Source organism: Schistocerca gregaria, chromosome 1, assembly GCF_023897955.1.
Source record: "Schistocerca gregaria isolate iqSchGreg1 chromosome 1, iqSchGreg1.2, whole genome shotgun sequence".
Classification (NCBI taxonomy): Eukaryota; Metazoa; Arthropoda; class Insecta; order Orthoptera; family Acrididae; genus Schistocerca; species Schistocerca gregaria.
Genome location: NC_064920.1, coordinates 199,919,011 through 199,945,426, shown reverse-complemented (window position 1 = coordinate 199,945,426; position 26,416 = coordinate 199,919,011). Strand labels below are relative to the sequence as shown.

The window sequence follows — 26,416 nt, the reverse complement described above, 5'->3', positions numbered from 1 at the left end:
GCGTGTCTGCAGAGGATTTTTATATGCCAGCTAGTGGTTAGTTTGCCATAGCAAACAGCATTTTTGAGTCTTACTTCGTGTGTGTGTGTGTGTGGGGGGGGGGGGGGGGGTGTTAATGGCTCTCGAATCATTCCTGCGCGAAATCCGTTTCCTGATCTGCAAACGGGTTTCGTCAACGTTGTATGTTTTTTACGTTTTACGCCACTAATGCCGTAACCTGCTCTGGCATGTTACCCATATGATCTCACTTGAAGCCATGATGCAAGATGTTCAAATACTTATCATTTATTACGTCCTTTGTGAACGCTGGATCGCTGTGCAAGTACAGAAAGCCGCAAGCTGTGGCGTAAGTTGGTTGCGTGTGTGAACCCGACTTAACAAATCCTCAATACAATTTCTCTATCTGTCTCTCCCCATCTGATTCCCATATTTTTGGAGCCCTGAAGACGACTTTCGTGACTTGCTTTGGATGAAGAGGTGCACGGTTGAGTACAATCATGGTTTCGTAGGCATTCACAGTATTGTTTGACAGTGGGGTAAATGTATTCACAGGTATGAAGGTTACTTTTGAAATAATAAACGGTTTAATTACTTTATTTCCCATCTCTCTCTTTTTCGATTTTCCTGGCCCTTACAAGAGTTTTTCACTGTAGAATCTGTTTTAAATGGCCTTTTAAACAGTTAAGCATACTGACGACAGCCTCCCATTCACTGCGTTATAAAGTTAGTTATATAAACAGCCGGACTTGATTTACAAGAATAATATCTGGAACAATAACACTGTCAATGACTCAACCTCAATGTGGTGCTGATAGGAGCTAGGTGTTCTGTCACGGAACCAAACTTCAGTGATCAAACGCGCTGAATATTATAGATGCCTGCAGCGTCCTTGACTTGCCCAAGTCCTGAGTCGTACCTCATTTGTGCCAGCATCCGCGACATCGGTTCTACGGTGATCGGTGTACACGTATTCGCGGACCCGCAGCGGGGCTCAACAGCACGCAGCGTTTAACACACCGCCGCGCCTATTGTTCACTGCGCCCGGTTTTTTGGAACAATGGGCCCGGTCGGCATTGTGATTTCGGGAAATGGTTTTCCCTCTCTTCGGCGACAGAGTGGGCTCTGGCGTGACGATCTGGCCGATCGCGTCCTTGGCTACTGGCAGGACACTCCAGTGCAGAAAACTGGGCGCGGACCAAGTGTTTCGAGGGTTCCCGAAGAGCATATGTCTCTGGTAGTAGCAGAATCGTTAGAAAGTGAATCCCGTTTACCGGTGTTGACGCAATTTCGGTCGCTACCATTTTGAGATAAGAGACAACAACGTGGGAGTAGTATGCCAATAAGTAACAATCTTTGAAACTCGGTTACGTATAATATTTTGGCGATAGTTAACTCTGCTTGTCACTATGGCTTTCGTAGTCACAGACGTTGAGACGTTGTAAATACACTCTGACACAAAGACCCGCCCACACACACACACACACACACACACACCAACCACGAAGGAATAATCCGAATAAACGGAAATCGGCAGATGTGATAAACTTTTACAGACAAACAAATCATTACAATTTCACAAAACTTTGATAATTGATTCGAGAAAGAGAACATATATTGAGCAAGTCAGTAACGCGTGTGTGCACCTCTGCCCCTGATGCAAGCAGTTATGCGGTTTGGCAGTGATTGATGGCGTGGTTGGATGTCGTGCTGAGGGATATCCCGCCAGACTCTGTCCAACTGTCGCCTTAGATCGTCAAATCCCGCACTGGTTGAAGAACTCGGCCCATAATGCTCCAAATGTTCTCAATTGGGGAGAGTTTCGGCGACCTTGCTGGCCAACTTAACGGTTTGATGATCACGAAGACAAGATTAGAAGCTCTCGCCGTGTGCGGGCGCGCATTATCTTACTGAAATGTAAGCTCAGGATGGGTTACCATGAGGGGCAAAAGAAACAAGGCGTTGGATAACGTCGACGTACCGGTATGCTGTAAGGCTACCGCGGATAACAACCAAAGAGGTCCTTCCATGAAAGGAAATGGCACCCAAGACCATCAATCGTGTTTGTCGGGACATACATGGAGCAGGAGTCAGATTAGTATCCGACCGCTGCCCGGGGCGCCTCCACACACTTCGGCCTGAAATCTTATTGAATGGAGTAGAATTGTCTTCAGTGATGAGTCCCGCTTCGAAGCGAAGGCGTCATATGCCATTTCATTTTTAGCAACACCTCTTTGGTTGTCATCCGCAGCACAGTGTTACGAGGGTGATTCAAATGCCAAACCTTGAATATTTTTAAATATTATTTATTGTGCAGAAGTGGTACAAAGCTGTATCACTTTTCTAGATAATCCCCCCCCAAGCTCAATGCTAGTCCTCCAGCGCTTACGAAGTACATAAATTACGTTAGGGAAAAATTCTTTTGGTAGTCCGCGTAACCACTCATGCACCGAGTGGCGTACCTCTTCATCAGAACGGAACTTCTTTCCTCCCATTTCGTCTTCGAGTGGTCCAAACATATGGAAATCACTTGGGGCAAGGTCTGGTGAGTATGGTGAACGAGGAAGACACTCAGAATGCAAGTCTGTGATTGTTGCAACTGATGTACGGGCCTTGCATTGTCATGTTGCAAAAGGACACCTGCTGACAGCAATACACGTCACTTTGATTTGATTGCAGGCCGCAGATGGTTTTTTAGGAGATCTCTGTGTGATGCACTGGTGACAGTGGTCCCTCTAGGCACGTAATGCTCCAAAATGACGCCTTTTACGTCCCAAAAGGAAGTCAGCATCACCTTCCCTACTGATGGTTCCGTTCGAATCTTCTTTGGTTTTGGTGATGAGGAATAGCGCCATTCCTTGCTCCCTCCCTTCGTTTCCGGTTGGTGGAGGTAAACGCAGGTTTCGTCTCCGGTAACGATTCTTGCAAGGAAGTCGTCACCTTCTCGTTCAAAGCGCCGAAGTAGTTCTTCACAAGCATCAAAACGTAGTTCTCTCATTTTAGGAGTCAGCTGCCGTGGCACCCATCTTGCAGACACTTTGTAAAACTGGAGCACATCATGCACGATGTGGTGTGCTGACCCATGACTAAACATGCTGCAATGTCACTCAGTGTCACTCGGCGGTTTTCCTTCCCTATGGGTTCAATTGTTGCAGTGTTAGGTGGAGTCACAACTCGTTATGCCTGATCTGGACGAGGGGCATCTTCCATTGGAGTCACACCATTTCTGAACTTCCCGATGCTGTGACAAACATGCATCACCGTTCTGAACCTTCATTCGTCGATGAATTCCGATAGGTTTCACACCTTCACTACGCAAAAACCGAATAAGACTGCTACGGTCGCAGGTTCAAATCCTGCCTCGGGCATGGATGTGTGGTGTCCTTCGGTTAGTTAGGTTTAAGTAGTTCTACGTTCAAGGGGACTGATGACCTCACATGTTAAGTCCCATAGCGCTCAGAGCCATTTTGGAGAACGCTGTTCTTCCTGGTGCAAATCGCAAGTGGGGCGGCCATCTTTATACTGATACTGCGACGGTATGTGTGCATATGCACTATGCTGTCACCTACAGGTCATTCTGCACGCTGTTTGTAGCACGCTTACCAACTTACAGGATAACGGCGCGAAATTTTGACTTTTTATTACAAATTTAAGGTTTTCATTTGACTCACCCTCGTTGGTCGGCGATATACTACGTCCCGTTTTGCTGCCCTATATGGCAAGCCATCCTGGCCTTACATTTTAGTAAGATAATGCCCGCCCTCACACGGCGAGGGTTTACTCGTATACTTCTTGTCTTAGAGCTTGCCAAATACAACCTTCGTCAGCTGGAGGATTATGGGCAGCGCCATCCAACCAGCTCGGTATTCTGACGATCTATCACGCCAGTTGGATAGGATCTGGCACGACATCCCCATCAATCAGTGCCAAGACGAACAAGTGCTTGCACAAGGGCCAGAAGTGGACCAACGCGTTATTGATGTTTACGATATGTGTAGCTTGTTCTCTTGAATAAATAGACTGTTTTGAAACTGCAGACATTTGTTCGTTTTTACGTGTACGTCACATCTACCGATTTCCGTCCAATTCGGATAATTCCTCCGTGATGCATCTTGGTTTTAGTGTATTAGTTAAAATTCGCAGGGGACAGAAGTTAGTCAAGACCAGTCGATGACACTAGAGTTCTTCCAGTTCATACCACTCACATCAGCCATCTGAGTTTTCTTTCAGTTCCGATATAGTAGCGATCGTCACGTTGTAGAAGGTTGTGCATTCTAAGAGCTGAAAAATCCTGAGGTCCTAGAAACGCATGTGGTGCACTGTGGCAGTGCCACAGGAAATAAATTTATTCAATTTTGCATACGAGAAGACACAAATTCCGTATCACATCGCAGTCTGCCGTATAGGTGAGCATGTGACATATCGTCACGGCCTCTCCCTCTTGGCTGCTGGGATAAGCCATAGCGACTTTCTAGTAGCCGTTGGAAGTAGGCTTTTTCACCCTGCAGATGATCGGCCAGTCTTTCTGTAATCAGTCTCAAGTGGTTTGTGGTGGAAACCTTCAGTGCAGGCTTAAGATCTAGTCACTTTCTCAAGAAGGTGGATGCTTTGCAATAACGGCTGGAAACAACCTTGCGAGAAGTCCTGGAAGGAATCGGCGCTTTGCAGAAGAGTGCTTTTAGTGGGAGCATGAAATCGTGAGTCTGGGTGACTGCATTCTACTCCCGAGACCTGAAAGTTAGTTTCGTCGAATGGCACCGCGCGAGGTGGCGCAGTGGCTAGCACACTGGACTCGCATTCCGGAGAACGGCAAAATCTCGCCCGGCCATCCTGATTTAGGTTTTTCGTGATTTCCTTAAATCGCTTCAGGCGATTGGTTCCTTTGAAAGGGCGCGGCCGAATATTCTCCCCCATTCTTCCCTTATCCGAGCGTGTGCTCCGTCTCTGATGACCTCGTTGTTGATATTACTATTAATCAACAGGTGAGGTGGCACTAATTCTGTCCCCCTGTTTTTTGATGAGAGGCAGAGCCGGATTCCAAGCAGCATTTAAATCCTGCTCTGTCTCTCATCAAAAAACAAGGGGACAGAATTAGTGCCACCTCACCTGTTGATTAATACTCACTATCGATATTTCTGATGTCGGTTATCTTTGTTTGTGTTGACCCTTGTTCTGTGTGTGGTGTCTTCCAGGTTTCTCCTCTGTGAACCGAGGTATTAAATTTGCTTGCACATTTCTTCTTTCTTGCATTTGTGCCTTGAGAATGGCAGGGTGTGCGCCTGCCGAAATATCGGCGGTGTTCGACGACGTCACCCTGCAGCAAACCCGTAAGTTATTTGAACAGTCAATTAGCCGGGAAAAGTTAAAGTCTCACTTTGAGATTGTACTGGATAATTTAGAGCTGTCATGGACTAGCAAAGCATCACTTGTGCATTAATGAAGAAACTGTCTTCTAGTGAGGTAGAATGTTCAATATTTAACAACGGTACAGGTTCATCTGAAAGTTAAACTACTCGTCGCTCTTAGACGATGTTGGTGACAGCTGTACGCCAGGTCTCTGTCTGGAACTGGGGCAGAGCTCTTGCATGTTGGACAGGAAATTGACACGAGAGCGCTGTGAGGCTGGGAGGAGAGGCGTGGACTTAAGGAGCGTCTCCGTTACGTCGTTCCAGATTGCACCGAGCCCTCGCTGACACCTGTCTTATTGATATGTATTGCAGACTTTGGTGTGACACCGCAATCTCTGGACGATACCACAATCTCTATGATCAGAAATGTTACTTTTCAAAGAGTGTGTGTGTGTGTGTGTGTGTGTGTGTGTGTGTGTGTGTGTGCGCGAGCGCCCGCGCGCCCAGTTAGTAAGAGACCTCGCGTCGAACCATTAGATTGCATTGGAACATGAATTACTTCCCCTCGATTATGAAATTAATATGGTTTAGAAATTTTGAGGTTAATTACAATAAAACTTGCCATACGCAAAACTTCATAAATACGTTATTCCAGCATTGGACTACATCAGTTCACACCAAGAGAAAGATCCAAGCAAAAGCTCACTTTCGCGAGGCAATGTCGAATAACTTCGACGGGAGAGTCAGTGGTGGTCTAACAGGGGTGCGCAGCTTAGTTACAACGCCGACCTACTTTCTGATGGAGCGGCCTTGAAGTGTAGCCGAACATGCTCGATCTGTTAACCTCCCTGCCGTTGCCCGTAATGCACTTGTTCTAATTTTGGATGACTACAATAATGCTCTGTCAAGGGTCGGTACAGCATAAGAAAAAACAAATTAATCTGGTAAAATCAGATATATTACTGAGACCCTTCGTCCTCCAATAAATGCAGAGTTGGCAATAGCACGATTCAGAATTCAAAGAACGTGACTGGAACTAATTATGACTGACAACAGTTTCGATCTACATAATTACTAATCGCACATTCGATTACAATCACTATCCACGTGGGACTTAAGACACGAATCACCAGGATAGTTGTGAGATCTGGAAGCAATAAGTTACAACATCTCTCCAAGACAAATACGGTGACCCCCCACAGTCGCGACTAAATGGCTGTCAACGACAGTCTACTCCGACACTGAGACAGTCCACAACTACTTAATCAGCTTCGTCCAATTTACCGACATTTAGTTGAAGGTTGACTTATGAAGCGCCACAGACTTTTTCTTTTCAATTAACATATATCCAGTCACTTTATTTATCTCCATGACGCATATCAAAGGTTTAAGCCTCCATCATTAGGTGGATTTACATTTGTTAGTATGACATTCGAGTGTGTGTGTGTGTGTGTATGTGTGTGTGTGTGTGTGTGTGTTGTGTTTACGATTATTTCATCTACATCCATACTCCGCAAGCCACCTGACGATGTGTGGCGAAGGGTACCTTGAGTACCTCTATCGGTTCTCCTTTCTAGTCCAGTCTCGTATCGTTCGTGAAAAGGAGGATTGTCGGGATGCCTCTATGTGAGCTCTAATCTCTCTGATTTTATCCTCATGGTCTCTTCGCATGATATACGTAGGAGGCAGCAATATACTGCTTGACTCCTCAGTGAAGGTATGTTCTCGAAACTTCGACAAAAGCCCATACCGAGCTACTGCGCGTATCTCCTGCAGAGTCTTCCACTGGAGTTTATCTATCATCTCCGCAACGCTTTCGCGATTACTAAATGACCATGTAACGAAGCGCGCTGCACTGCGTTGGATCTTCTCTCTCTCTCTTTTATCAATCCTATGTGTTAAGGATCCCACACCGGTGAGCAGTATTCAAGCAGTGGGCGAACAAGTGTACCGTAACCTACTTCCTTTGTTTTCGGACTGCATTTCCTTAGGATTCTTCCAATGAATCTCAGCCTGGCATATGCTTGGCATCTGCTTTTTGGAGGAACTTGTGGTACTGCCTAGTGGGGAAACAATACGCTATGTCAGAGCATAGGTTTGGCTTTCCTTTGACCAAAGACTGAACGTATATCTAACGGTCAAAATAAAATAAGTAAAATAGGTTGTGACAATGTTTTCTCTTGTGCTACACGATCATTGCACCTAATAGCTTCCAGACGCCATATTTGTTTACAAAATATGACCGTATACATGTGATGTGTTACGACAGTGGGGGGGAAACCTGTTACCACTGTAGGTACTCTATTTCTTTTTTTTTTTTTTTTTTTACCGTTACACGTTTAGACATTTGTCAAAGGAAACGCCAGTGCCACAAGTTCCTCCAAAAACAATCGTAACGCAACACACACACACACACACACACACACACACACACACACACACACACACACACACACACACACGTCATATTAACAAATTTAAATCCACCTTATGATGGGGGTTCAAACCTTTGAAACGCGTCGTTGAGATAAACAAACAGTGACGTAACAGTAAACTTGTTACATTTAATTTCAATAAGTCACAGTACAGCCAGACATAAAGTGTTCGCATTTAAAGTTAACCTATCTCCGTCAAAGTCTGTAGATATCGTCGCCAACAAAAATATACTTTGAAGCACGAAGTAAAAGCACTGCCTATGCGACTACGCATTCAGACTTATTTAGCATCAAACGAACAAATGCAAAGTCCACGATGGAAGTAAGGCGGATTACAGTCTCACAGATTCGACCTTAGTCAAGCCCTGGCGCGTGTCCCTCTACACAATAGTTTGTCACTACTTTTTACAAATTTTGGGCTTCTGTGATGTCAGACAAGCCACGTTACTAATAATTTGCCTATCAGTGCTATAGTGCCCTACCTCGGTTGCTTAGTGAAAACTCTCCCGGGACACTATTTAAAATAATGCTCCGTTAATTCCTACTCCCACTAAATGTGTTTCTCGTATGGACTATTCTCCCCCCTCGGTCGTCCATTCTTTGGAATGCGCTCCTGTTTACCGCCCTCGCAAATTGCGTCGCCCTTATAATCCTTACGCCGGCTTCTCTAAAACTTCTCTTCGGCATGCTCTAAATCCCTCCCTGACGACGCATTTATGTGGGCGCTCTGTCGCCCCAGCTGTAGACATTGGTTGCCTTCAATTGCTGTGCGCTACCAAGAAATCCGATTCAGCACTTAACTGAAACTGCAATATCTCATGATCCGATCACCATGCAGTTTTCACCAAATCCTCTTAAATAAACGACCGCAGCTCCTGTTCCAAACCATTTCTCCTGTCACTCAGTTCTAATGCTAACATGTACATAAACAATAAGCGAAGTCAGTGATACCACTTACTGCTCCCATGTCTCATCTTCGTGCTATTCGAATGGAGTGGGCTATGTATCGGCGCCGTATTTCATTCTTTCCCTTCCGTCATCCAATACAAACATGACACCACGCTACAAAGGCTCATATCGTCTTTCGGCGGTGAAACACGAGCCACTTGCGTAATAGTGTATTGTAAACGAAATTATTTGTTCAAATTATACCAATAAACTCGGGCTTCATTTTTACTCATAAATTAGCGAATTACACACGTATATTCTCAGACTGTATAATCGACGCCCTGGTGTCGTCTCTCTGTAAAATGAAGAGTGGGCAGACGAGTCCATATTTTCTCAACTACGTCACAAGGAGCCATCTCCACGTTAAGTCCGAATGTTACACAGCCCTTCCGCAGCGCACTTCGTAAACGAGTGGCAATGCAGTGCTGGGACACGCCCGGAAGTGTAACAATATATGGATTACAGAAATTGGTGACTAATGTAAGTAACTAAGAAATAATTAATGTAAATCACCGCACGCTGCTCTGCACTGTTAGACGGAAAACGTACAAGTAAACCTGGGATGCGTTTCGATTGTGATCGGCTTTTGAATATGCTTAGTGTAGAGCAAAATAAGAGCTTTTTATACGTGCCCATACGACCCTTACGGGTGTGAGACAGCCCCTTGAAAAAAATTGACTTTAATATTTCTCAACGAGTACCGTTGAAATTGTAACAGATGGAGAGAATACCTCCGATAATATCTCGAAAAAAAAAAAAAAAAAAAAACACGTTTTACGATACCCCCAGCAACTATTTTGTTTTTCATTTCGACATTTGGCGAACAGCAGAAAGACACACGTCGACAGACACATTTGTCAGAGGTAAGCTAGAAATATCTTCATATGGCTGTGCGCTCGCACGCTACGTATGTCCATTTCAATGCCATTTGTTATGTTGGGCTGTTTAGTATTTCCCAGATAAATATATTCTAAATTTATATGGTTCAAATGGCTCTGAGCACTATGGGACTTAACATCTGAGGACATCAGTCCCCTAGAACTTTGAACTACTTAAACCTAACTAATCTAAGGGCATCGCACACATCCATGCTCGAGGCAGGATTTGAACCTGCGACCGTAGCGGTCGCGCGGTTCCAGGCTGAAGCGCCCAGAACCGGTCGGCCTAAATTTATATTTTGCACGTATTTTTATATAGTATATATTCCTTTAATTTTATTTATCTTGTAATCTTGCCATACTTTTTTGTTTTCATGTTGTAACGTTTTCAGATTTAATTACGTATTTTAAACTGTTTGAAAGACTATTTTTGTAACATTGTTGTACATATGTATAATAATGGGGAAGTGGAGAATTGTTCGTTTCAAAAAATAATGAATGGATTTTCATTTTTCGCACTAAGCACAGGGAATTTCGAAAACAAAAAAACTTTTTCGCAAATCTGAGTGCACCTTTGAAACGTAGATTAAAAGCCTAAAACTTGCATTTGAAGTTTCTATTTTGTACCTGTTACCATGGAATCGAAATTCGGAAATATTAAACTCATTGTACTTCAAGGGATTGTTTCGCCCTCGGCCTTATATGCCCGAATAAACTTTTTTTCCTCTGTACTAAAACATATTCAAAGCGGATCCAAATCGAAGTGTATCCCTTGCGTAGGTTTACTTGTTAGTCATCATTTATGGCAGTCGAGGAGCAGCCGGCCGGTGTGGCCGAGCGGTTCTAGGCGCTTCAGTTGCCGGCACGGTAGCTCAGCGTGTTCGGTCAGAGGGCTGCGTGCTCTTTAATAATAATAAAAAAATAAAAAAAAACTGGCTCAAGGAATCAATGATCAACTTGAACTGACGTCTTGTGACGTCCGCCCAGACTAAACGGAATGAACTATATCGAAAAAAATGAAAAAAAAAGAAAAAAATGAAAAGAAACTCTGGAACCGCGCGACCGCTTCGGTAGCAGGTTCTAGGTAGGTTTCGAGCAGAATATAAGGAAGAGCCAGCCAGATATTGTGGTGGCTGGAGCACGAGCTAGGACGTCGATTGGGCACGGAGCGGCTTGAGCCAGGCGAGTCGAGCCACCCTGAGGCGGCGCGCCGTGACGCACTCCCGCGTCCGCCGGCTGGAGGGGATGCGGGGTCATTGTCCCCAAACACGCCGCCGCCTCAGTGCGCGCGCGCAGCCGCTGACCAGCTACATGCCCAGGCAGCTGACTGACCTTGCCATTTGCTCGCGATTGGCTCATGGCTTCCGTAACAGACAAGACGCGGGACGGGGGAATGTTCTTCCGCAGTAGACAGCTCCGCATTATACTTCTAGTCCCACTGTAACCCGAAGGGCGAGTTGCGCATGTGGTGGGAGATGTGGCTTTCCTGGAAAAGCTCCTCTACTCACAAAATGTCTCTGAGCACTATGAGACTTAATATCTGAGGTCATCAGTCCCCTAGAACTAAGAACTACTTAAACCTATCTAACCAAAGGACATCACATACATCCATGCCCGCGGCAGGATTCGAACCTGCGACCGAAGCGGTCACGCGGTTCCAGAGTTTCTTTTCATTTCTTTTTTTTATTTTTTTTAAATTTTTTTTAACGTCAGCGCCCGACCATATCCTGTACAGCCCTACCATGAGCGACACAATAGCCAATGCGGAAGTCGGCAACTCCATAACAAGTGACCACCTTCCCATCCTCTTCTCCACAAACGCAATAGCCCCACCGAATCCCTCACCAATCAGACGAACTGTACGACAGTACTCAAACGCCGACTGGAATAAGTACGAAGACGTACTCGAACAAGAACTATCCATCCCCATGACCGTGACAGACCACCACGACCTTGAACTCGCCACGACGAAAATAGAATCAGCTTTTAAACACGCAATCGAGGAAGCCATACCGCAAATTACCATAGACAACTGGAAGCCTACTATCCCCCGAGAAGCTCTCGACCTTATACAAAGGAAAAAACGACTACAAAGACAGATGAGACGAACCAACAACCAGAACTTACGACAAACCTGGAACCGACTGAACAATCGCGTCAAACAGATCATCTCGACACATCGACAAAGACAATGGGAAGAAACATGCGAGAGACTTAACTACAGAAACGGAGGACAATTTTGGAAACGATTCAAAACACTGACAGGACAAAGAGCAACAACTACCAACACATTAATTACAAACAACGAGCCAACGACAGACCCACAACAACAAGCTGACATTTATAAAGACGTGCTACAAGAAGTATACTCCTTCCCACACGACAACAACTTCGACGAAGTCTTCAGACGAACAGTAGAGCTCCGACTCCCACGACTACTTAACACACACACAGTAGAGACAGAAAACGAAAACTCTCTAACCAAACCTATAACTGACAAGGAAATAATGGACGCGATACTGACGGGACGGAACTCAGCGCCGGGCCAAAACGACATACGACGAATTCACCTACAAAAGGCACCCCTCCTTACCCTCATCCCTATCCTCTCTCTCATGTTCAACTATTGCATCAGCACAGAGACCATCCCAACTGCCTGGAAAACAAGCAAGACAATCATGATCCCTAAACCAGACAAACCAAGAACAGACCCACGATCCTACAGACCCATCTCTCTTTTAGACGTACTGGGAAAAACCTATGAGAGAATCATCACAGACAGACTCAAAACATACGTAGAACAGAAAGAACTCCTTCCCCTGATCCAAGCTGGCTTCCGCAGTAAGCACTCCACGAATGATCCACTGTTCAAACTCGTGAACGGAATCACACAGGGCTTGAACAATGGACGGTGCACCCTCGCAGTATTCCTGGATATTGAGAGGGCGTTCGACAAGCTATGGCATGGCGGACTCCTGTACAAGCTGTGCGAGATGGGGATCCCTATCAAAATGGTCCGGCTCGTAAAAGCATACCTCACCGACCGAGTGTGCAAGACACATGTATACAACGCCTCCTCCCAACCTTTCACCCCACAAGCAGGAGTGCCACAGGGCGGCATCCTGTCCCCACTACTGTACGCGCTGTACACAGCAGATATACCGACCACCCAATCCCCAGACGAAACAATAGCCCTTTATGCAGACGACACAGCTTATTGGTGCACATCACTCAGGACATCAACTATACAAAGAAAGACGGACGAATACCTAAAACGACTCGAAGACTGGATGAAAAAATGGAGAATTAGACCAAACCCAGCAAAGACACAAACTGTACTCTTTCGACACAGAAACTTGACCAAAAAGAGACAACAAAACGACAACGACATACAATTAACACTCTGGAACACGCCACTCAGACTTGTCAACACGGCCAGATACCTTGGCGTGTTCCTAGACAAACACATGAACTGGCTGACTCACCTGAACTACCTTCTCGACAAGACCAGAAAACGCCAAGGACTGATACGACAAGTACAAGGACGCCTCCGTGGCTGCAGCATGGAAACAGCCGTACACACATACAAAACCTTTATCAGACCTGTCCTTGAATACGCCAGCGCCCCGCTGGGAGGCATCCCGCACACGGTAGCAGACAGACTATATAGCACAGAACGACGACTACTCCGTAACCTCGCGAGACTCCCGGCAAGGACGCCCAGCAATGACGTATACGAAATAGTTAATGTAGAACCACTCCAAACACGACTGACAAAACTGCGCGCGAACTACGGACAACGAATACTAACGCAAAGACCTGACATGGAAAACCTAATTACAACAAGACCTCATACTCATCGACTCCCCAAACACAAATATATCTGCCCAGCGCGTACAGTAGCACAAAACACATCAACCCACTTCCCAGATTTAGCCCCCACCATGGAACCGTTGATAACCCATACCACTACCCCTCCGCACCTAGACGTCAGACAATAAAACATGACAGACACATAACACAGAAACCAACACCCAACCACCAATCACATCACACACTCACTCTCCCTCCCTCTCCTTCATCTATGGCACACACACCCTCACACACACACACACACACACACACAGGCTCACACACACACACACACACACACACACACACACACACACACACACACACACACACACACACACAAAAACCACAAGACAACTACACTCGCACACTTAAACTAGCCGGAGTACTCTACAACTACTCAATCCTGATCTGCCACTGGCAAATATGACAATATGAAAATAGGAAATAGCCATAATCGTACAACAAAACTAGTAACAATAGTAACACCACTATATGTCACCCATAGACTAACTTCAAAGGGAAAAAAAAAAACCCCTACTGGAATGACGGCTCAGCAGCGTCTGTTCCAATACGATATCTTGCACGTGGGGGATGTACACCAGCAGCTACATTGCTGGTCATAGAATTGCGACACTATTAAGGCGGCATGTAAGAAAAATCAAGTTGCTAAGAAGCTTTCTTGATGCGCAAGCAGCAACACTATCTCTGTTTTATGTACGAGGCGTACCATAATATTGGCGTAAACACATACAGTTGAAAATAGACGGTACGAGAAGCAATAAGTCTCTGTAAACATAAGTCCGCGAAGGAATCGTATGCGAGATAATTGCAACTTTGTAGGTGGTGGTGGTGGTTAGTGTTTAACGTCCCGTCGACAACGAGGTCATTAGAGACGGAGCGCAAGCTCGGGTTAGGAAAGGATTTGGAAGGAAATCAGCCGCGCCCTTTCAAAGTAACCATCCCGGCATTTGCCTGAAACGATTTAGGGAAATCACGGAAAACCTAAATCAGGATGGCCGGAGACGGGATTGAACCGTCGTCCTCCCGAATGCGAGTCCAGTGTGCTAACCACTGCGCCACCTCGCTCGGTGGTTGCAACTTTGTAGTTCCAGCCACCACTGACTTGATTCTCTGTAAAAGTCATCTCCAAGTTAGTAAAAGTTAACAATACTCAACAACATTAACACACGTCATTAGAGATACTTTGGTAGAAGTGTAGGTGTTTTGAATGAATACGACAATAGTTAAATGACTGTACTCGTAGTCAACGCAGGTATTCAAAGTGTCGTCCTTCTACCCGGATGAAGGCTTGCACCCGTCTCCGCAATAAGTTTCGAATCTTTTCGAACACGCGTGGATCGTTTCGAATCGCTTGATAAGCATTGCTAAGTCTGTGCTCCAATTCTTCAACCCAGTTAATCGGAGTGGCGTGCACTACACCTTTAAGGTGGTCCCAAACACAGAAATCCATGGGGTCCTGATCATGTCCCCTTCAAGACTACCGTAAGGTCGTATCTCGCACAATCTTTCGCCATAACGCCGCGTTAAATGCCGTCTCACCTCACCAGCAAAATGTGCCGGTGCTCTTTCATGAATGTACCACAACCTCAAGCAATCTTGCATCGATGATGCTGCAGATACCGAAGTAATTTTATCTATTCAGTTTATTTGGGCCCAATAAGGCTGTCACCTAGTATCCCGTACCAAAAAAAAATGTTTAAATGTGTGTGAAATCTTATGGGACTTAACTGCTAAGTTCATCAGTCCCTAAGCTTAACCTAAATTATCCTAAGGGCAAACATACACACACCCATGCCCAAGGGAGGACTCGAACCTTCACCGGGACCAGCCGCACAGTCCATGACTGCAGTGCCTTAGACCGCTCGGCATCCTGTACCACAAATTCGATGAAGAAAGTCGTTGATGGTGAGACTCACGTACAGCGTATGGGTTGGAGCCTAGCTAACTCCAAAGTGAGAATTGTGATCATCAAACACACCATCACGAGTGAACCCTGCTCCATCTGTTTACAAAGTATTATCGTCAAACATAGGGTTGCCTACAGCTTATCGTAGCAACCACTGACAGAACGTTAGTCTAGAACCAAAGTACGCCTCAGTAAGACACTGGACTTGTTGAAGGTCTTACAGGTACATTAAATTATTCTCCAAGCAGTACTGCGACACATTTCAGGAATTTGTGTGCCAAGCCCCCTTGTTGTGATTTCTGGATAGTGCTTGACTGTTTTCAGCTTCATATCTCCAAGCACAGGTATAATTCGTGCAGACCTTCCGTTCCCTCGGCATGTGCAAAAACCCTGGTTTCTCGGAGGCGTTGATGCACACTTGTAAATGTTCAACTCTCGGAGTGCCTTGGGGGCAAGGCATGATTCTTCTTACAAGGGTGCAGACTGTGTACAGTTCTGTCGCATGCGTTCTGTTTACAACTCCACGTCTCGAAAATGTACACACAGATAACACCCGCGGACCGGTATGTGGCATTTACAAACCCTCATGTCAGTAGTGGCTGGCAACCACATAGTCGCAGTTACCTCGCAAACGATTCCTTTGTGGGCCTATGTTTACTGATATTCTCTGTTTTGTTTCTTGCATCCTGTAATTTCGGCTGTATGTATTTATTATTAATTATGATACAACATGTATAAGCAAGGATTATGCAGCGGGTTTCCCATTCACAAATAGCATTTGAAGTTGGTAGTGTGTGAGACAATTGCGTCATGCTTCATGTATGGAGCATGTGTTGGAATTCGAAAGTGGCAGGATGGTGGACTGGGAAACAACCGATTATCGTTACGCGATATTACTACTCGCGATACGCAGGAAGACACGACCAACGCACGAATATCGAATCGATGCGTAAAGGACGGCGATATTAAACGTCCGCAGGATCTCGGCGCCCACAGCGCGCGAGAGGTCAGACCTCTTAACCAGGATCGTACTTCGCAAGCCACTTACCTGTGTGTGACGGAGGGAACTTCTACTACCACAAACTGATCGCCCCTTCCCGCTCCACAGGCGAACAGCGCGTGGGAAGAGCCGCTGAGTTAACTCAAATTTCTCGAATTTTCCAAGCACTGGCAAATCGCGAGAGGTATATAGTATGACCTTGTTGTAAAGCTCTTTTTGTAATGCCATTTAGCCTGAAGATACGGTTTAACCCTAGAAACATGTCGCTAAATAAATAAGTAATATAATAAAACTTCCTGGCAAATTAAAACAGTGTGCCGGACCTTTGCCTTTCGCGGGCAAGTGCTGTGAGGACAGGGCGTGAGTTATTCTTGGGTGGCTCAGATGGTAAGGCACTTGCCCGCGAAATGCAAATGTCCCGAATTCGAGTCTCGATCCGGCACACAATTTTAATTTGCCAGAAAGTTTCATATCAGCGCACACTTCGCTGCAGAGTGAAAACTCTTTCTGGAAGTAATACAATAGTTGACTAAGTTTGTGACTGGTAACGGTCATTTTTAAAAAAAATTCTTTACATATTTATTGATTTCACGTAAAACTGCTATTACACTGATATCCCCGACAAACTTATGAGCCCTGTAAACCTACATGCAGATACAGCGATTGTCACAAAAAGTGAGGCACACAAAAGGGGAGGAGCAAACGAGTGACTGTTATATTGTTTACGAAGAATTTGGCCGTGTGAGCACACTTATCTGCACAAAGTCGCACCGCACCTCCTCGGCCTGGATGCATAGACTGGTTCGTTTGGAAAGGGTGTCGTAAAGCCGCTGAATCCTCTCCTGACGCAAGGTAGGCCACAACTGTTTTAACCTGTCCTGAATATTGCGGACAGCTGGTCCTACACATATTCTGTCGGGGAGAGATCGGGGAATCTTGTTGGCCACGGGAATATCTCAGCATCACGCGGGCTGTTCATATACACACACTATGTTATCAAAAGTATCCGGACATCCCCAAAAACATATGTTTTTGAAATTAGGTACATTGTGTTGCCACCTACTGCCAGGTACTCCATATCAACGACCTCAGGAGTTATTACACATCGTGAGAGAACAGAATGGGGCGCTCCGCGAAACTCACGGACTTCGAATGTGGTCAGGTGATTGGGTGTCACTTGTGCCATACGTACGTACGCGAGATTTCCACACTCTTAAATACCAATAGCTGCACTGTTCCCGATGAAATAGTGAAGGGACACGTACGGCAAACAAGCGTACAGGCCGACCTCGTCTGTTGACCGAAAGAGATAGCCGACAGTTGCAAAGGGTCGTAATGTGTAATAGGCATACATCTATCCAGACCATCACAGGAATTCCAAACTGTATCAGGATCCACTGCAAGTACTATGACAGTTATGCAGGAGGTGAGAAAACTTGGATTTCATGATCGACCGGCTGCTCATAAGCCACACAACACGTCGGAAAATGCCAAACGTGGCCTCGATTGGTGTAAGAAGGGTAAACATTGGACGATTTAACAGTGGAAAAACGTTGTGTGGTGTGACGAATCACGGTACACAGTGTGACGATCCGATGGGAGAGTGCGGGTATGGCGAATGCCCGCTGAACGTCATCTGCCAGCGTGTGTAGTGACAGCGGTAAAATTCGAAGGCGGTGGTGTTAGGGTGTGTTTTTCGTTTTGGGGGCTCGTAGCACGTTGTTGTTTAGCGTGGCACTATCACAACACAGGCAGACATTGATGTTTTAAGCAACTTCTTGATTCCCACTGTTGAAATGCAATTCGGGGATGGCGATTGCATCTTTCAACACAATCGAGCACCTGTTCATAATGCACGTTCTGTGGCGGAGTAGTTACACAACAACAACATCCCTGTAATGCATTGGCCTGCACAGAGTCCTGAACTGAATGATACAGAACACCTTTGGGAAGTTTTGGAACGCCGACTTCGTGCCAGGCCGACCGACCGACATCGATACCTCTCCTCAGTGCAGCACTCTGTGAAGAATGGACTGGCATTCCCCAAGAAACCTTCCAGCACCTGACTGAACATATACCTGTGAGAGCGGAAGCTGTCATCAAGACTAAGGGTGGGCCAACATCACATTGAATTCCATCATTACCGATGGAGGGCGCCACGAACATTTCATTTTCAGCCAGGTATCCGGATACTTTTGATCAGATGGTATATCTGCCATGTGTAAACGAGCATTGTTCTGTTGAAAAATGGCATCATAATGTCACATTTGAGGTAACGCTTGAGGACGCGGGATGCCCTTGGCGTACCATTCTGCTGTGAAGTTCCCTCAGTCACTGCCGTCTGTGGTTTGATTTCATTCTGGATAGCTCCTTATACCACGACGCAAGGACTGACTGTTCTGTACCTCTCTGAAACGTTGGAAGCATGAGATCTCTCCCCAGGTCACCGCAATACTCGTCGACGGTGGTAACGTGGGGTAGTACACAATCACACTTCATCGTTGAACACGAGGCTTTCTGGACACTGCGTTAGTCCAGACGCAAACGTTTGCGTAGTGCAGCTGACGGCAGCCTGTGCATGGGACGGTAATTCCCTGGTCCAGCAGCTGTTAGTCTGGAACTTGTGATGTAGGATGATACTGGATGTTGCAGGGAAACCCATTGTTCTCGGATGGCAGGCTCAAATGCGAGAGGGCTACCTTGTGTTTGTGCACACTGTGGCGATCCTCACTTGTGGTGGTCAGATGTGGAATCTTTATGAGTATGCCTTCGTTCAAGTTTCCATGTAGTCCAAAATTAGGCCACTGTCACATTCGAATGCCGCATAGATATGGATATTGGACGATTCGACCAACCGGCCAAATGGAAACCCACATTGAGGCCTTTTTCAAGCTGTCAGGTGCTGATAAAGCTATCTCACACGAGTACATGGCAACTCTGTGTCCTCACACTGATCACGCAACACCTGACACTGTTCACGTCTGTTATATCCCCGTCAGGTTTGGTAAAATGGAAATACCGTGTGGCTTGTGCCTCCCGTCGGGTAGACACTTCGCCTGGCGGAAGTCTTTCAAGTTGACGCCATTTCGGCGACTTCCGTGTCGATGGGGATGAAATGATCGTGGTAAGGACAACACAACATCCAGTCCCTGAGCGGAGAAAATCTCCGACCCAGCCGGGAATCGAACCCGTGCCGTTAGGCATGACATTCCGTCGCGCTAACCACTCATCTACCGGGGGACGGACGTCAGGTTTGGTAACAACTCTGCACACGAGCGACAGTAATGCGGTGCTTGTTTCACTTTTCTTTGTCGGGTAGTGTAGTTCAATCTTCAGTTAGCTCTTACCTTGAATACGCCACGAGAACCACGATAATTACTTTTTGCTGACAACGGAGAATTGATACTTCAGTGGGCTCGCACTAGATGCCGAAAGAAAAGAAACACATTTTATGTTATCCAACTTTACGAAATTTGATGATAGGTTTATTACATACGTCTACCTCCAGTTTTAAAACTACAAAGGTGGTAGTTTAGATGCTGTTCCTCAACATCGTTTTATAATCGATGCATGTGCGTGCTGGCGACGTGCAACAACTTTGACTTGTGTCTTGGGCACTCCGTAAAGCGTGTATTTGCTGCGGAAGGCCGGCGTAAATTTCGCGCGCGTTGCCCAATGTGGCGTTAACATGATCACTGGACTTGATTGTAATTTTCCGCGTAACTGCGTTAATTGCCCGAGCCCGGTTATGTGGACGGGAAATTGACGCTAAACTACGTATCGTTTAAACAGGCCGTGCGCTGCGGTGCGCTGAGGGCTGCCTGCTGCAGTGTAGTGGGCGTACAGAAGGGCGCAGTTCCCGGAACCCCTCGTAGACAAAACGACGCAGTTGTGTTCCACTCACCGCTTGTAACCGCCAGAGAATTTCCAGAATACGTTACATGTTGATAACGAAATCTGATTATTCCTGATTTTAGAGAACACGGAGATATAAACACGCTATTTTTTTTTTTTTTTTTTGAAAATTCGTTCAACAGAGTAATAGTTGTTTCTCGAAGTTCTCTCTGTCGACCGAATATTCCATCATTTTTCGGGCGTGCATACGAAACATTTTAAATTAATGTTTCGACATTTCAGCTATTCTCAAGGTGAGTCACTTGCAAGTTTTTAAATCACTTAACACTGTGTGGAGTTATTTATTTCTTCGAAATTTTCTTTCCGTCTGATATCTTTATAAAACAACAGGTCGAATGTTGTACATGAATTGGTATGAAGATAGCATACAATATTTCAAATGTGTTAGTAATAACTATTTAGGGGGGAAAAATCTACATTTTCAAAGAATATTTACGAAAAAAGAAAAATTAATAACTAAATATTTCTACCTACGATCATTTGGCCATCTAGCGCACAGATAGTTTTTTATCCGGAATCCAGGAGTTACACGCTACTGCTTGACAAACCATAAATTTTGTAATTTATAATTCTGGACTTCACTGATATGCAACACTACACTACACCACACTACACTACACTACACTACACTACACTAACTAATAGTATCAGAACCATGCTGTATTTCTCGTAGTCTGTGTGGTTAGCCCCCGGCGCTCAGGGTTCACAAGGGCTGTGCTGCTATGCAGCCCAAGGTGTAGACACATTGGGATACGGCTGTCAGGATTTCAGGAAATCCTTGCTGGTAACCCGCGCGGTTCATCTGTCTACTGTTTCCAGAAAGTTGTTGCAGGTTGATGTTCTGCCATGGCGCGTCTCGTTATCATCATGTATGCCATCTCCTCGGTTGTCTCATTGCCCTGTAGGCTCACCGTTGATAAGCTGATATTTTAGCAGTTTCTCGTTCCTTATTATATTACAGACTGCCGCATTACAAATTGCGTTAATGTCCTGGTCTGTAACAGTTTGTCTAATGCCAGATTCTCAGACGATGTGGTCAGGGGTGCCGATTGGTTCACATTCACAAGTGTGTGTGGTGCGTTGTCGTATTCTTAGTAAGCAGCTGGGATACAGCCATGTTTCAACACACAGTGTACAACTCCCTTCGTCGAAAGGTAGTGTGTCCTTCTTCCTGTAGTGTTGGGAAGGAACTTTTAGATTCTCTTTTTTTCTGTCTTGACCCAGATGTCTTGCCATTCTCTATTAATACATGTATTTATTTCCTTACTCGATGTTGCTCTTGTGCCCAGTATCTCCTTTACCTTAGCATATTCGTGCTTTTTGAGCCAATATTGTGCACCATTCTTACGGCTAGGTCCAGAAGCACCAAACCCAGGATCCCCAGCAGCGCCCAATTCGGTGTTCTGTACGTGCTTGTCAGGCGCAGGAGTGCTCGTCTCTGTGCTCGCCGGAGAGCCTGGCTCTGTGAGCCCAAACTCTTGACTCGTAGCGCACAATAGCAACAACGACTGCGTGAAGTAAACGCGCATGTGTCAGAGAAATATCCAAACAGAATCGAAAATATCTCCGATGTACGCCTGAAAAAATGATGGAATATCCGATCCGCTGGGACAGCTTCAACAAGCACATCGCTTACTACTTCCAGGAGGATATGGTTTTGTATATCCGGAGGTTGGACAGGCTACGGAACCCGAGAGCAACAGCATCGACTTCATTACAGCCGTGATCTCTGGCGCATGCGTTTTCACTCCACAGTGTCTAAAGTGGTTTAAAAACTTGAAAGCGACTTGCCTTGAGAATGGCTGAAAGGTTTCAGCAGAAATATCGGATCATGATTTAAAAGTGTTCTTGGTCCACGTCCGAAAAGTGATGGAACGTAAATGATTGTTTTCTTGAAGCGTTAGTAAGATGGAACCTTAGAAGGGACGTTAACATTCTGCTGTCCGGCGTGCGCGAAGTACCGGTCAACGGCCGGCGACACCACAGTGGTGTCGTGAGCATAGTATCGGGCAGTGGCCGGCGGCAGCACTTTAGTATCTCTTTCATTCTGTTGTTTTGTTTAGGTAACACTAAGTTACACACGTCAATAAGTTTTTGTTTTGTTTTTATAAGTACTTATGTCCTTCCATCATGGCAGACGAAAGAGACGATACGATTATTTACGATGAATGTGCTGACGTTTTGGCTGACGTTCCGGACTACTTGGCTGATTGCGAAGAAGACATTGGATATCAAAACAATGAAAGTGAAGCACAATCGTGGGAAGATAGTGAAATGCGACCAAGAAGAATTCGGCGAACGCCACGGTTGCCAACTGATTCGGATCAAACTTTGATTTACCAAGGACCAATAATAAATTCGAAGGATCTCCAGGTCCAAACATATTTCCCAGAGATACAGAGAGCGTCGAAGGATATCGTTGAATTATATACTGGGAACGATCTATGTGAATATATTAGCAACAAAACTAACAAGTACTACAGTCAAAATTACAATAGAAGGAAACTGGATAGCAAAAATGCCAAATTTGTCAACATTACGGGACCCGAACTCAGAAAATGGTTTGGGCATGGTATCCTTTTGGGAATTGTAACAAAATTCAAGGATCGATGATTATTGATCAACGAATCCGTTGACAGAGACACCGATATTTCGCAAAACGACATCCCGCAACCGATTCAGAGAAATATTATTATTTTTACATTTTTCCGACAACAATAATAAACTAGGTAATGGCGACCGACTTCTCAAAGTGCAATTCTTAATTGATTATTTTTGCAAAAAGTTTCTCTAAACTTTTAATCTAAGTCGAAATATCTTAGTTGATGCAGGAGTGATACCGTGGCTTGGACGGTTAAATTTTAAAGTTTACAATCCGTCGAAATTTACGAAATATGGCATACTCATTCCGATGCTGTGTGATTCGAGTACGAGATACATTTCCTGATTCAAGATGTGTTCCGGCGCCTTAGCAAAAACAGTGATGGAACTGTTGATACCTACTTATGGAAAGTGGTATCACCTCTACATGGATAATTATTAAAACAGTGTAGAACTTGAAGAGAAGTTACTTGAAAAGAAAATCAGAGTTCGTGAAACCATACGGCAAAACAGAAGATTTCCGGCAAAATTAAAGCGTGCAAAAGTCAAGCTGGTCATGAAGGGAAACGTGAAGTACTCGAACAGGTATAGAGCGCTTTGAAAACTAAAACGATACGACTGATCTTCACAATACATAATTCCACTTTGGCTGACACTGAGAAAAAATGTAGAAAAACCAATTACACATTAAAAAACCTGAAAGTGTATTAGACTATAACAAATACATGAAAGGAGTGGATCGAGCAAACCAATATTACCCTATATACAGAAAAACTAAAAAATGGTAAAAAAAGGTATGCATATACCTCTTTAATTGCGCATTATTTAATGCATTCCGTACATGTCAATATTTCAATACAAAACACAAGTGTCTCCGATTTCACGATTTTTTTATTGAAAGTGTTTGATTCGTGGATAAAGGACCTCGGAGCAAAACTTGGACGTTGCCCCGTTGATACTACATCGCTTATGTCTCATCATGATCCGGTTGACAGTCTTTCCGGTCACATAAAGCAACACCAAGTAATACTAATTACCGAAACGAATAAACGAAAACGAAGAAACTGCCATGTATATTCCAAAAACAAAAAAAGGACAACAAAGTTGATGTGCAAGTCTTGTGGAGTTGCGTTACGTCTTGGAGGCTGTTTTGCTGCATATCATATGAAAGAGAAATACTAAGTACCAAAGACAATGCAAAACAACAAATCTATGAAACAGACAAATTTTGTATTTGGTTGGCTCTGAGCATTATGGGACTTAACTGCTGAGGTCATCAGTCCCCTAGAACTTCGAACTACTTAAACCTAACTAACCTAAGGACATCACACACATCCATGCCCGAGGCAGGATTCGAACCTGCGACCGTATCGGACGCACGGTTCCAGACTGTAGCGCCTAGAAAAATTTTGTATTTATTTACGTATGTATGTCTTCGAAATTTCATGAAAGTAGGGGAACAGTGTTGAGACCTTACCGAGAACTAACGATGAGATTAGTAAAATTTAACAATTTATAATCTCCTGATAATGTCAAGAACGGCCGGCGCGATAAGCCAAGTAATCCGAATTAGTGCTGCCGGCGCCAAGCGAATAGATCTAGATCTGTCCGAGACGTACTGACGGCAAAGTGTTAATAAAGTTTTTCTTGCCTTATCCCTGGTCTTCAGTGAGTGTGCATGTTACATTTGATTTGGCGATGTTAGTGTGTGGTCGGATGCCGAATGCCCTCATAAATCTCCCTTAAACATAGCACGCTTTACTTGGAATCATCATGTAAATTATCCATTCATTGAATAGTTCAAAGTTAGGATCCTCAGAAGGGATACTCCCTATCGCGAACCCCCCCCCCCCAATTTAGTGGTAAGAGGCCGCGGTAGACAGGCCAAGCATGAAAATAGCAAGAAGGTGTACTTTGAAAAAAATGCTAGATGGAAACAGTGAACGGTAGAAGTACAAGAATTGCAACATATAGCAGGCCTGTGATGCCTGGACTCCGTTGGTAAGTGGTCGTAGTGTTAGCAGGAAAGCTCTCTCGCGCCAGGAACTGCTCTCCCCTGCCCCCGAATGCCCGATAGTGGCGTGCTTGTAATCACCGGAGTCAGCCAACCAAATTCTGTCAGTGCGCTACTGCAGCAATGCGCGCATTCGCTGCTTCCCCCATACGTCATAATGCTTCCTTTTGCTGCATTGTAACACCACAGGCTAACACGTGCAGTCACGACACTTCCGCGCATTTATGTTGTACAGTGCGACAGCAACGCTTCAAGCGGACAGAAAGTTACACTTCTGAATACGGTAACGGATGACTGAGAATTTACATTCATTTGTTGCATGGTTTTTACAATAGAGGGCATATGCAGTTTCATAAAAATCGATACTAAATAAAAAATGACATATTTGTCTTCCCTTTGTTTCCTTAGGACCCTGGGAGGTATGAAACAGTACATTGTAGGAAAGCTTATTTACGATTCTTTGCATCGCATAGACATTCAGTAAAGAAAGTCGTTTTCTTTTAAGAACAAAAAAAATTTAGTAAGCGGCAGAACACCAGAGCTTTTGTAGAAAGATGTTGCATACCCACTCGTCACTTTACTTCCAGTCAAGTCTCTGAATGCGCAAAGTACGAAACTTGTATGGAATGTTGTCACATCATTACGTAACTTACGAAATAAGCCACCACAACTTCAGCTGAAGGCAAACCACACTGACGTGATAACAAAATGTCAAAAGCAATAAAATTCATTCCCGACATAAGAGAAATCGTTTCCACAACTGTTGCTACAAACGGAAACAATCTTAAACACATTCGCTTTTGAGGCAAAAGTAATTACAAAATGGTTCAAATGGCTGTGAACCCTATGAGACTTGACTTCTGAGGTCATCAGTCGCCTAGAACTTAGAACGAACTAACTAACTAACCTAAAGACATCACACACACCCATGCTCGAGGCAGGATTCGAACCTGCGGCCGGCCGGCCGGCAAAAGTAATTACATTTTAAAACTTATAAGTGTATTAGAAATTTGCGTGAAGTGTAAGAATCTGCGACATATTAGACCTCATGCAAAATTTTTACTTGGAAAGTGCCGATATTAATGAAAACAGACAATAACAGAATTATATGCTTCTCATGTATGAAATACGCTTTTACAATCTCTTACTTTTAGTTGAGTACGCTGCTATTATACGCACATTCGAAAGAGTTTCTTCATGAATAAGTCCTAGCTTACGCCACTGAATCGGTGGGATTTAGGTGTTTCTCGATCATTCGCGTCTCTTGATAACTTATTAATGCTTGGAACGCAAGAATGCAATAGCTATTTGGTTAATTAACTAGAAAAACAATGAAAAACAAGCATTACGCCTGGCTTTCTCGCCATTAGGGGTGCTAGTATCAAGACGGTAACAATTTTTGTAGCAGTGAGTGCCGGGACTGTATTAATTATGTCGGACCGTGATAATAATTAAAGGTACAGAAATTTCAGCAGACGTTTTGAAAGAGTATCCATGT

General features: G+C 44.7%; 1 protein-coding gene across 2 annotated transcripts in view; it reads left to right on the top strand.

The window, feature by feature from the left end:
- LOC126336741 (protein yippee-like 2) overlaps window positions 1-26,416 on the top strand; it is a 566,443-nt gene that overhangs the window by 234,736 nt on the left and 305,291 nt on the right. The gene's annotated exons all lie outside the window — the stretch shown is intronic.